We start from the raw sequence: 10004 nt of genomic DNA, 5'->3' as shown, positions 1-10004 counted from the left end.
TTCCAGGGCAATGTTCCAAATGCCACCAGTCTCCCCCAAAGACCACGTGGTCAGGTCTGTTACAGTAATGCTCTCTGATATCAACTTCTGGGTTAGTTTGCTTCTCCGTTGCTCTGATAAAACATGGACTGGAAGCAACTCAGGGAGGAAAGGGTTTACTTCTCCTTACAGCTCACAGCCCATCACTAAGGGAAGCCGAAGCGGGAACTCACGGCAGGATCCTTCAGGAACTGAAGCTGTGGCTGTGTTGTTTGGAGGCTTGCTTCTCATTAATTTTTATTCTTCCTCTTCCTTGTCTCCTTCCTTGTTTCCTCTATCCCTCCCTCCCTCTCCCCCTCCCTCCCTCCCTTCCTTCTTTCCTTCCTTCCTCCCTCCTTCCTTCCTTCCTTCCTTCCTTCCTCCCTCCCTTCCTTCCTTCCTTCCTTCCTTCCTCCCTCCCTTCCTTCTCTCCTTCCTTTCTTATACTCCAGTGGTCTAACTGATTCCCTTTTCTCGGGAGCAGCAGACAATACTTCTTAGCAAGAGAGCTGGAAGGGATGCTGAGAAGCTCTGGCCTCGTTATGGGTCATTAAAGGGATACAGAGGCTGTGTGGCATCTCCAGGAGCCTTTCCTCTGTAATCCTGGGTACCATATCACACCAATGTTTATTCGGAGCGCCTACTTGCTTCATCTCAGGGCTGAAGGTCAAATCCAATGCCTTGAATGTTCTGAAGGATAGGAGAAGGAGTGACACTTTTGGGGATGCAGATTACTTTCTGCTGAACCTGCAAGATCTAAGCTGGCAGACATGTTTTCCAGCTGGGGTGAAGACCATTTGTTCCTCAGGCAGGGCAGGCTCATCAGGATTGCACCAAGCATGATCAGAGGAACACAAGAGGCTATATAAGCCATCACCTCCACGTTTGTGTTTGACAATGGGCAACGAGCTCATTCTGAACTGGGCATGGGTGGCATTTCACCTGCAAGACAGCTGTGCACAGACGGCCACACTGAGGACGTCATCAATCTGCCAACTGCTGAAGTTGAACAAGCCAGAGCTCTCGCCAGCCCCTTCACAGCCTCCAGAGCCTTCCACGTCTCCTCACAGTGGGTAGAGTCACACTGGACAGTCCCATTGGCATTCCTGGGGAAGGGAAATGTATCCCTGTTCGAAGGCATATGGCCAGTACAACAAGTACAGGTCTAGATACCCCAGCTGGATATCAGCCATTGTCTTCTGGAGGGCAGTTTCTACATCCTCATAGTAGAGTTTAGTGTTACAGAGCTTGGAGGTCACAGAAAGCTCCTCCTGAGGCACTTCCCTGTCTGGTTCCATATTCTTCTTCAGAACCTCCCATCTCAGTCTCATTCCCATATACAGCAGCACAGTCAATGTGGTGGTAGCCTATACTAAGGGCATGTTCAATGGCTGTTTTTAGCCTGATCAGGTGTTCTCTTCTATATCCCCAGACCAGAAAGAAGCACCTTCTGTCTAGTGTGCAGGAAGGCACAGGAAGCTGTACTGCCCCCCCACCCACCCACACCAGCAGTGAACCCAAGCTGCAGGGAACACAAAGTGGTCAGAATTCAATTCTACACTCTCACCTTGCTTTTTTGTACAACCCAGTACCACCTTCCCAGGGACTGCACCACTCACAGTGGGCTGGGCTCTCTCATGTTAGTCATTAATCAAGAAAATGCCCAACAGATATATCCACAGGCCAATCTGATGGAGGCAATTCCTCAGTTGATATTCTCTTTTCCCGGATGACTGATTTGTATCAAGTTGATGAAAAACAAACAGCACACATTTTCAAAATAATTTTGTTAACAGCAGCAGAAATGAATATGAAGTTATTAGTATTGGATTTAGTGAAAGACGTAGAAAACTCCTGCACTGAAGACTCCATGACACTGAAGAAGAGAAAGATGAACTAAGTGTAAAACTCAATATTAACCAGGTTCCATCCTTTCCAAATTAATCTCATCTATAAATTCAATGCAATCCTAGTCACAATATCAATACACTTTTTCTTTGTAGAAATTAATGCTATGGTCCTCAAATACTTAAAAGATGCAGAACACTTATGAAAAACATCAAATTATAGGACACACACAAAGCTTGAAGACTATTGTAAAACTACAGTTACTAACACTATGCCCTGTGGGTAAGTAAGGATTGTATTAATTTCCTAGGACTATGTGAAAAAAAAGTGTTCTCTGTATTAATAGCTATTTCAATTATATTGTACTGCTACTATGTGAGAAATGTACTTTTAAGTTGGCATAGTATGTTATATATAAATTCACTTTGATCTAGTAGAGGTGTCTGGAGATGATGCACAGAAATGGCACATCACAGGGGAAGGGAAAGAAGAGAAAAAAGTCTTCAGCTTTGGACCTCAAGTGGCTAAAGGCTAGGATATGGTTGGTGTCTACCACATCTTTGCACCCTTCAGTGATACCTTTGTCCATGTCACCGATCTTTCTGGCAAGGAAACCATCTGCCAAGTGACTGGTGGAATGAGGAAAGGCTGATCTAGATGAGTCCTATCCATATGCAGCCATGTTGGCTGTCCAGGAGTGCCCAGAGGTGCATGGAGCTGCGTATCACTGCCCTGGATATTAAACTCCATCACAGGAAGAAATAGGATCAAAACCCAGAGCCCAGTCAGCCATCAGAGCTTTTGCTCATTCAGGGATGAAGATTAGTAGATAAGGATATCATCCCCATTCCTTTTGACAGCACTAAAAGGAAGAGGGAGTCATCATAGTCACTGTACATAGGACTTCTCGGATTATTTTTTGTTAATAAATTGATTGTATAAGCTAAAAATTAAAATAAATAAGTAAATTCACTATGAAGAGAAAGTCATCTAAATAAGTACAAAATTCTAGTCATTGAGTTGACTACAGGACAGACATAACCTAGTGTTCCACAAGGCCAACTTTGGTGGCTCTGTTGAGATGTGTATATATGGTTGTGGAGTAAGACAGTGTTGGACTGAAAGGTAGACATACAAGATCTACCAGAGGCTACTGCAATGATCCTAGTGAGAGTTACTGGTGAATTGAACCACTCTTGAATATTGTTAAGTACCAGCCTTAATAACGTTCTTCCCAGGGGCCCAGGAGAGAAGCTACAAATGTCGAGAATTATTTTTGGGAAAAGAATCTCAGCACACCAAGCTCTTAGTCCATTGATTTATTCCTCTGGGATAAAATCCTATCTATAGAGCTTCAGTTCTGTTCTCGTGCCTAGCTCCTTTTTTGCCTGATTTCTCTCTACATTTATCTTCTGTCCCCTCTAAGTTTTATCTTAGTTCTCTCATCTTAGTTCTGCCCTATCTTGGTCTTTCTCCTCTCATTCTTCCCCATCTGGCTTTTCCTCATCTTCCATCTCATTCTTCTAGTTCTCCATCTAGTTCTCCAGTCAAAATCCTCTCTCAGTCTCTGAGGTTTACAGTTATATACCCATGCAATAGCAGTGTTCTAGCCAAAGCAAGGTCACCAGTCTTGAATTCTTACAGGGTCATAAAGGCAGGTAAGAATTTTCCTCAGGCAGTGACCATCAGGCTTTCTTTTACAACTCATAAAGGGAGTGGTAAGGGAGGAGGTTAACTGAGAGCTAAAATCGGTTAATATATCAGAAAAAGAGAATTTATGTGCTCAAACTATATTCCTAGAAGTGGTTAGGTAAAAAATGTTAGGAGTCTATAACGTCAGTAAGGCTGTATTTAGATAAATACACTGTTAGGAGTTCTTGGAAGCACACAAGAAAATCATTTTAGGAACCAGCTAATATATATACAAATGCCAAGACTTCTTAAGCCATGGCTTGACCTTTGGAAAAGTCCTTGACCTTTCCAAGTAGTAGCTTTTGTGACAGTAGCTGGATTCCATTACATTTTCCTGTGGCTTTCAGCAAACCACAAAAGGTGGGGGGGGGGAGGCAGAAGAGAGGTGGTGATAAGGTGGTATAACCTGATACTGTGGTGGTTTGAATAAGAATGTCTCCCATAGGCTCATACATTTGAATGCTTGGTCATCAGGGAGTAGAAAGGATTAGAAGGATTAGGAGATGTGTCCTTGTTTGAGGAAATGCGTCACTAGGGTTGGATTCTGAGGAGTTAAAAGCCCATGCTAGGCCCAGTCTGTCTGTCTGTCTGTCTGTCTGTCTGTTTCTGTCTGTCTGTCTGTCTGTCTGTCTGTCTGTCTGTCTCTCTCTCTCTCTCTCTCTCTCTCTCTCTCTCTCTCGGCTTATGCATCAGGGTGTCGCTCTCATCTACTACTCCAGCTCCATGCATGCTGCCATGCTCCCCTGCCACATGATGATAATGTATTAAACCTCTGAACTTGTAAGCAAGTCTCCAATTAAGTGCTTTCTTCTCTGTTAAGTTGTCTTGGTCATGGTGTCCCTTCACAGCATAGGACAGTGGCTAAGACAGATACCACATGTGTTTTGAGGGCAAATGGCAAGATTTGTTGTTGGATAAAAGAGGAAAGAGAGTTGAGGGATAGCAAAGATTTTTGGCAGGAGAAAATGAAAGGATATAGTTCTCAGCATCTGAAACCTGGAAGACACTGAGGCAGGTTCAGATGCCTCAGTGGACATTTAAACAGAGATGGTAGATAGGCAGTGAGATACACAAGCCTGGATCAGAGAAGTGTGAGTTACTACACATATTTGGGAGTTGTTAAGGCAGAACTGATACTGGATGTTATAAAACTAGATTAGGTCATTTGAAGAGTGGCTATAAATAAACAGGGCCTGAGAAGGAAGCCCCAACTGTGTAGCCTTTGCAAGCACGTGGGACTGATGAGGAAAAATAAGGGAAGGAGACTGGAAAGGACTGACTAGAGAGGTCAGAAGAAAACCAGGCAAATGTGATGCTCATAAAGGTCAATGAGTGTGTATATTAAATCACATAGGACAGTAAGTATGTGTATTAACTACTGCTAGAGAGGCAGAAAGGGCAACCAAACACTGGGTTAGTAGCATGGTGATCACTGGTGATCCTGATAGGGGATGAGAGAGATTAGTTTGGAAGAGAGTTAGAAGAAGCTATGTCAGATTCTTCTGTAAAGGGGAACATGGAATAGTGGTTGGGAGTGAGTTGAAGTCCAGAAGGCAAACTTGTGAGATTAAAACTTGTGAGAAACAATGATCCTAACTTCATAAGAGTATCAGAGACTCAGAAAAGCAAAAGTGAAGCTGTTTATCTATCATCTATCTATATCTATCTATCTATCTATCTATCTATCTATCTATCTATCTATCTATCTATTTATTTTTGACCTTACAAAGTCAGGTGATAGTTTAGAGGAAAGGCAAAAAAAGGCCCCTCATTTTCCAATTGGCTGAGTTCTTCGTGGAGATTTAGTCTCCACAGTGTCTAGTGTTGTCCCTCTCTAAATCCCTTATTTTGTTTGTTCTGGATGCCAAGCCTTATCTAATATATATCCTGGGGCTCAAGATTCCCTCATTTTCTGAACATGTGCTTGGTCACGTACCAGACTGCCTGTAACTTTTCAACCATATGATGAACTGAGAAGCGCCCCGCCAAGCAACTGCTAGCTGCTCACTAGGGAAGACAGGGGCCTAGTGCCTCCGGCTTATCTGTGATTCATTAGTGAGCTCTAAGCACACCCCATACTGAAAATGGACCATAATGATTTATTTCTTGCAAGCTGATGGTAATATCCAGCAGCAAGAGCGAATTTGGCAATATGGAAGAGAGAGGGGAGGATTACTAAATGTGTTTTTGCTTCAGGGTGGAACTCGGGTGCATAAATGAAAGACTTACTCTCATTCAGAACAAGAAGTAAGGCAGAGTATTCAGGCTTAAGTGTGGGTGGCTAAAGACAACAGGAAAATGGAGTTCTCTTCCAAGGAGGGTCATCAGCTGACAGCGAGTGAGAATGGAGCCATCATGAGGATTCATAGGGAAGGAAGCCATCATGAGGATGCATAGCATGGTGGTGGCCACTATAATCTCAATCATTAAGAAGGCTGGAGCAGGGAGATAAATGAGTGTAGAAATTTGAGGAAAGATAGCCTGGGCAATATACCAAATCCCAGTCTCAAAATACAAAGCCAAAAACCCTCCCAAAATCAGTCTTTAATATCTAAAAACTAAACCTAATGAAGTAAAAATGAAAAGCCTCTGCCCAGAGAACTTACAACCTTCTGAGGAAGAGAAACAAACAGAAAACACAGTACCAATATTTGCTTTCATAATGAGTCAGAAGATGGGGATTTAACCAAAACTCTATGGGCATACAGAGGTGCAGGTAGGTGGGCAGCTCTCCTGTCACGTGACCAAGTCCTTACACAGGGCTAACATTCTACAAAAGGAATGGCACAAGTAAGTACTCTCTGAAGCCCTCCCTCCAAGTCAATAGACTATTTGGGGTAGCAGGGCGTTTCCCTCTGACTTTGCTCTGAGCTCACTCCTTGGTTCTGTAGCCTACCACAGTTGGAGGCAGATGTTCTTTGGAACCCATTCCTTACAGGACGAGTCAGTAAGAAGTTAATCATACCACATTGGCATTCTACCCACAGGTCTGGACGAGGTTATTCAACATGGATGGATCAAGAGTGTATTGCAAGGTATTTTATTTCATGCCAGATGAGTGGGCTGGCAGTGTGAAGGAAGCTTGAAAAGGTCTTGGGCTTTGGCTATCTGTCCAAAGCCCTGTGAGCTTGTGGCTTGGCAGAGCTGATTTTTCAAAAACCCTTCTCTTAGTAAACCAGTTTGAAGCTTTTCTCTGACGTCATTGCGGTTTCTGCTCTGGCACAACCTGGTTGTAACTTTGCCACTCGAGTCAACTGTGGCCAAACTGAGTTTCTACATGGCAGGCTCTTACTGAGTTGATTACAGTACATTGACCTCGCATGGCTCACATGCCTGCTTAATTGAACGGTGAGATAGATGTTATGATGCAGATATAAAGAGGACTAAAATTCCAAACCAAGGGCACCTCCTTGTCTAAAGCCTTTGGGAAAGAAGTGAGACATTGAGATTAGAACACTCAGGGAGAGCGGGGACAAGGACCAATTGGGCAGAGGGAAAAGGGAGGCAAGTGTCATTGAAGAAAATGATGCTCCAAGGACGGTGTTGCTGAGACTGAAGAACGGGGCAAGTTCCACTCTTTTGGCCTAGGCTTTCCTAAGACTCTTCTGTTTGCTAGGATGCTGTTCCCATCCTCATACAGTGGTTAGCTTAGTATCTTAGAGGGATTCAATCCCACCCTCCTAACATTTAGAACAATATAATTAGACAATCCACGGTATATTTCCTTGTTAGCCTACCTCCCCTTAGCATATGTGCGTGTACATATATACCTATTATTTGGCAAGGTGGGTTTTTTTTTTTGGTATAATAAGCACTCAAAAAAGACTTGGATAATGAATAAATATATGAGTGAATGAGTGTATAAATAATCTATACTTTAACTAGCAATGTGTTAATTGATTGTTAAGTGTAGAAGAGTAAAGGGCAGTTAGGACATGGGCATACTTGAGTGTCATTCTTATGATTTTGTTGTACTTCACTTGGCAAACATGGATGTTTTATTCATTTCTTTATTCAAATGCAAATAAACATCCAGATATCTAATTTGTGTAGCGCATTGTGTTAAATACCAAACATAGAATGGTAACTAGGATGCTCGCTCTGCCAGACTCTTGTTGAATGGTGGGAAGAGTCAAGGGACTGCAGTAAACAGTCAAGAGAGCTTTATTGGAGATAAGTTCCAAGTACATGAGCGGAGACAATGGACTAACTTATCCTTATGGAGGGTGTGGGACACTGAATGTCCCCCAGCAGAAGTGACATCTCGCTGGGGAATTTAAGGTTCTGGGAGGACAAAGAATATTATTGGAATTTCTATTTCCAGTGATATAGAGGATTGGAGAGTATAATAAAAAGAAAATATCTTTTTCAAAAAAAAATAAAGAAGAAAAAACAACTAATGCTAGTAAAATATCAAGCAAACCTTTTTTTAAAAAACAATGTGCCTTCTACATACAACAAGGGGAGAAGGGAACCCTCAGATGCTCATCCTCCAGTTAGAACACAAATCCACAGCTGACAGCTTCTCTAATAACCTATAACCTGGATTGTTGTGCGTGTTTGTTTTGACAGCTGCACTTGTAACAAATGAAGAGAATGGACAAGGGCTTGAGAATGCTCAGAGTGGGCGTTAGGACAGAGATTCCCACATGAAATTCAAGCCTGGAGAGGGCTAGCCATTCCCTTGCTGAAGGAACACCTAGGCCTAGGAGGGGACACTCAGTGTGGGTGGCAAGGGAAGTGGCATGTCTCAGCTTTGGCATGGGGCGGAAGTAAAAAAGATTCCCCCAACAAGTTCATATGTGCAAGGAGCAAGAATTAATGTGTACTTAAATTCAGATTTGTCCAACCTATGGTATCAGAAGTAATTCCTGAGTTAGTTCTCATTAGTACCTAGCACAACATACTAATATTCCACAAGTAATGTTTGATTGTTTATTTGTTTATCTGTCTGTCTGTCTATCTATCTATCTATCTATCTATCTATCTATCTATCTATCTATCTATCATTGAGAGACAGAGAACGAGAGACAGACAGACAGACACATGCACACAGACACACACATATACACGCACACACACATAGGGGTGGAGGTGGGGTAGAGAATACATATACCATGGTTTGCATGTGATAGTTAGATGATAACTTGCAGGCATCAGTTCTCTTGGTTCACCATGTGGGTTCTGGAAATTGAACCCAAGTAATTAGGCTTTGTGGGAAGCATCCTTCCCTGTATAGACCTCTCCTGGCCCCCTTATTTATTTATTGAGACAGGGTTTCACTATGTAGCCCAGGCTGTCCTAGTGGATACAAGTGAAAAATCACAATGAGATTCCATTTCACACTGTGGGATGGTAAAACAACCAAGGCGAAAATCCCCACAATGCCAAGGACATTGTAAAACAGAGTAATACAAACAGACCCAAAGGCATGTGGCAGTGCTGATCAATGCCACTTCACCTACTGAAGTTTGAAAGATTCCTCCCCGTGGGAAGCAGAAATTCTCCTTTTCTGGAGTATGAAGAAACTCTCAATCTATGAAAACATCAATAAAATTACTTATGGTTAAAAATGACTTCTAAGAGTTTTAAGTGTATATTAATGAAGATTTGAGAACAACATTTTTAAAAATCAAAATGACACCTCTGAATAGCCTTTGTGTATTAATGACAGTAACTCTTACATGGGCTTTAAAGACAGGAAAGTCTGGGTTGAAACCTGGCTCACCCATTTAGCAGCTACATGACCTTGGTCTGATGGTACACTCTGAACCCTGACCTTTGTCCCCATAGATTGAGGATATAAGCCCTTTTTATAGACTGTTGTGAGAATTAGGCATGTTATATACAAACACCTAGTGTATAATAATAGTCCTTAGATGTCAACTATCATTCCTGCACCATTGATCACATCCGACAGGAACCTTCTATGAAAGAAACAAACAAAGAGCCAGCCACTACTGGGCATCCCCAATATCTCAGTTACTCTTCAAGAGGAGAAAAGATAAAATCTTCAAGGCTGGGTAAATTCAAATGAGAAAAGAATATTCCCTTCAGGTAAAACGTGAAGCATCAGGATGAGGATGGAGTGAGAGAAGGATTTAGAGACTTGAGTTCTAAATGTGAGTTCTGTCTCCACACACTGGACCTCTGACATTGTAAGAGTCTTCTATGTCTTCATTGACTCCATGTAAAAAGACAGTATTGATATACCAAGTCGCTGTGAGGATGAGGAAGGTAATATGTACTTTCAAAGCTCTGATATGCAAACGGTTCTGCAAAATATTGAATAGTAATAGCAACAATGTTTCCGCTCTCATCCTTCTGTGGATAGAAATCCTATGCCTGCACTGTTTGGCACCCAACATTCTATTGCTGGTTCTGGGACACACACACACACACACACACACACACACACACACACACACTACCCACCCTAAATCTGG

General features: G+C 42.4%; 1 pseudogene; it reads right to left on the bottom strand.

Moving 5' to 3' along the window:
- Positions 1-420: 420 nt before the first annotated feature.
- LOC131907826 (aldo-keto reductase family 1 member A1-like) lies at positions 421-2455 on the bottom strand (annotated as a pseudogene).
- Positions 2456-10004: the final 7549 nt, after the last annotated feature.

The sequence above is a fragment of the Peromyscus eremicus genome, chromosome 4, assembly GCF_949786415.1.
Source record: "Peromyscus eremicus chromosome 4, PerEre_H2_v1, whole genome shotgun sequence".
Taxonomy (NCBI): Eukaryota; Metazoa; Chordata; class Mammalia; order Rodentia; family Cricetidae; genus Peromyscus; species Peromyscus eremicus.
Note: the sequence above shows the minus strand (reverse complement) of the source record. Positions and strands in the feature narration are given on the sequence as shown.